We start from the raw sequence: 3,608 nt of genomic DNA on the forward strand, positions 1-3,608 counted from the left end.
AATAAGAGACAAAATAGCAAGTTTGTTCCACAACAAATGCTTACATGCTATTTAAGAAAGAATTTCTATAGGGATAAAGGTCCCAAAAAAGTGAGGTTCTTGGCTGGGTGTGGTGGCTTATGCCTGTAATCCCATACTTTGGGAGGCCAAGGCGTGCAGATCGCCTAAGACCAGGAGTTCAAGACCAGCCTGGTCAACATGGTGAAATCCTGTTTCTACTGAAAAAATACAAAAATTACCCAGGCATGGTAGCACATGCCTGTAATCCTAGCTACTCAGGAGGCTGAGGCAGGAGAATTGCTTGAACCCGGGAGGTGGAGGTTGCAGTGAGCTGAGATCGCACTGCTGCACTCCAGCCTGGGCAACAGTGAGATTCTATCTCAAAACAGAAACAAAAACAAAAAAAAAAAGAAGAAGAAGAAAAGGTGGGAAGGCCAGTGGATTAGAGTTTACAATACCTGGCTTCTCCTGGCTCTGTCTTTCAAGCTTGGACAAGAAAATGTACTGCCCTCAGTCTTATTTTACTCATCAAAGAAATGGGACAAAGGCAATGATTCTCAACCCTGCTTGCACATTAGCATCAACTAGGGAAGTTTTAAAAAATCACCAATGTCCAAGACATATCTCCAGATTTAGTCAGTCTGAAATGAAGCACAGGCATAGTAGGTTTTTTTAAATAATAATTATTATTGTTTGCTTTGAACTCCCAAGTGATTACAATGTGCAGCCAAGGTTGAGAACTACTACAATCCAGCCATCCTGGGGATCAAAGAAAGCATTCATGAAAACTTCTTTGAAAATTATGAAGTGCTATATTAGGAATATTTGGGTTTTTTTTGTTTTGTTTTTGTTTTTTTTTTTTTTTTTTTTTGAGACAGAGTCTCGCTCTGCCGCCCAGGCTGGAGTGCAGTGGCGTGATCTTGGCTCACTGCAAGCTCCGCCTCCCGGGTTCACGCCATTCTCCTGCCTCAGCCTCCCGAGTAGCTGGGACTACAGGCGCCCGCCACCTCGCCCGGCTAGTTATTTTGTATTTTTTAGTAGAGACGGGGTTTCACTGTGTCAGCCAGGATGGTCTCGATCTCCTGACCTCGTGATCCGCCCGTCTCGGCCTCCCAAAGTGCTGGGATTACAGGCTTGAGCCACCGCGCCCGGCCAGGATTATTTGTTAGTGGCCAGACCAATCACAGAGCCCAGGTCACCTGATGGCAGTCACTTTTTCAGTGCGGTTTCTCCTTCCTGTTGCTCTGGGCACATTCTGAGTTGTACGAATGTCTGTGGGCCAAGGGAACTGGGTTTCTTGTGAAAGCCAGAGGCCAGTATTACACCTGTGAACAGTATCTCCTCTATCCAGGTGTCCCAGTGAGTAAGAGCCTAGACCGGGCAAGATAGCCCCAGATATCAAATCTCCATAGTCCTAAAGAGCAAAATGTCATTATATTTATCTGATACCAGAGGAAGAAAATACAGAGTCCCCAACTTGAGCTCTACATGCTCCTTTACCCTTTAGGTGTGTTTGTAATAACATAACATTCTGCTGGGGATAAGAAGAGACACAAGACATTAGAGATAAGATAATCATCACAGAGGTCCCTCCTCAGGAAAGGAGAAAAAAACAACCTAGTCAAATGAGTCAGCCTTCAACACGGTCAGTTATTTTCCAAACCGGAAAACTACTTGGCTGTTTCCATTATAGACACCAGATCACACCACCTGCATTTTTAACAAAGTCCACTGGAAGGCACTGCCCATCAACTGCATCTTCCTGGGCACACTGAGTCCTCTGGTGACTCTAACTCTTAAGTCCTCTTCCTCAATGCTATTTGCCATTTTTATAGCACACCAAGGAATGGGAACCAGCATTTACTCAGCATTAACTGCATACCAGGTAGGAAGCTAGGGTTTCGAGTACATCTTTTTGTCCTCAAAACAATCCTGCGAGACAGGGATTTATCACCATCGTAGGAGGAAATGGAAGCTCAGAACCCAAAGTCATGCAACCAACCAATGGCTTGGCCTAGATTCTAATCCAAGTCTGTCTCCAAAGTTACATTTATCATTTCCACTTTACTTGACCGCCTCTTGGGGAGATTTCACTGTGCTACAGAAAGCAGTGAACAGAGATTTTAAAGATATGAAGTCTATTGCTTGCATTACTATCAATATGCTGTAAATACCTTGGGCAACTCATTTCAGTACTTTTGGCCTCAGTGTCCTAGTCTGTGAAATGAAGGAAGGAGGATAAATCTAACAATATCTAAGATCCTGTTTTTCAGTAATCCTCAACCAGGAGCGATGTTGTCCCTAGGAGACATTTAGCAATATCTGGAGACATTTGGGGTTATCAAAACTGGGGAATGGAGTTGCAATTGGCATTTAGTGGATAGAGACCAGGGGTCCTGCTAAATAGCCTGCAATGCACAAGGAAGCCCCACACAACAAAGAACTATGCAGCTCAAGGTGTCAATAGTGCCAAGGCTGAGAAACCCTGTCTCACGTAATTACAGCATCCCAGTAGCATGTTGGGATGTGGACGATGACAAAATAAGGCTGAATAGGAGCAGGATGAAGATCCTAAATCAAGTAAACCTTCAGAGAAGATGAACACTTAACATGAATTTCGGCAAAGAAGTTGAGTTTGCCGAAGGAAGCTGCAGTCAGAAGAGTTCGGCCCTATATACAGATACAGGCTAGAGAAGCCAAGGTCAGAGGTTCAATCAGGCAATCAGACAGACCTAACTAACAACATGGCTCAAGAGAGAGCAGGGGACTCTGCCTGCAGATGTGGTTTATGCTCTTCCCAGTCTCCCTGCTCTTTTTGCCAGGTGCCTCTGCAGCCAGAACAAGTTCAGAGACCTATTGGTGAGCCCTCCTTTCCCCCAAGAGACTGAATAAGCTTCGCTTTTACTTTTATCCCAGAATAATACACATGCATCCTTCTAACAAACATAGGGTAAGTACCCATGTCCACAAGTAGATGCCATGGAGAATAAGAGACAAATAAGTCGTAGACCTGTCCCTTGGAAAGTTGAGAGTCAGGAAGGAAAAATAAGACACATAAGCACCACTAAGTAAAACACAATTTTGACCTGGTTCGTGCCAGATGGGAATAAAGGCAAAGTGCCTGGGTCATCTTCCACATGCCATCATCATCTTGTGTCCAGTCTCTGAAGAAGGGCCTCTGACCTCAGATTACATGATCATCCATACCCCTCTTCCCTTGATCTCTGTTTTTCAGCTATTCCAGCTTCTGTCCTGTTCCCCAAACATGCCAAGAACAGTCCCACTTGAACACTTTTGCACCTGCTGTTTCCTTGCCTTGAAACCCTCTTCACCTAGATCTTTGTGAGGTTGGCTCGCCATCATCCACATCTTAATGCAAAATGTCATCTCCTCAGATGGCATTTCCTGTGCACCATATCTAAACTGGCTCTAAAGTTACTCACTCTTGCATTACTCATCACCACCTAATAATATCTTGTTTACTTGCTTATTGTTCTCTCCCCTGCCCACATCTAGAATATGTATTCACAAGAAGAGGGACCTTCTCTGCCCAGCATAATATCTAGCACATAATAATTTCTCAATCGGTATTCATTGAATGAGGTAAT

The sequence above is a fragment of the Macaca mulatta genome, chromosome 6 (genome assembly GCF_049350105.2).
Source record: "Macaca mulatta isolate MMU2019108-1 chromosome 6, T2T-MMU8v2.0, whole genome shotgun sequence".
Taxonomy (NCBI): domain Eukaryota; kingdom Metazoa; phylum Chordata; class Mammalia; order Primates; family Cercopithecidae; genus Macaca; species Macaca mulatta.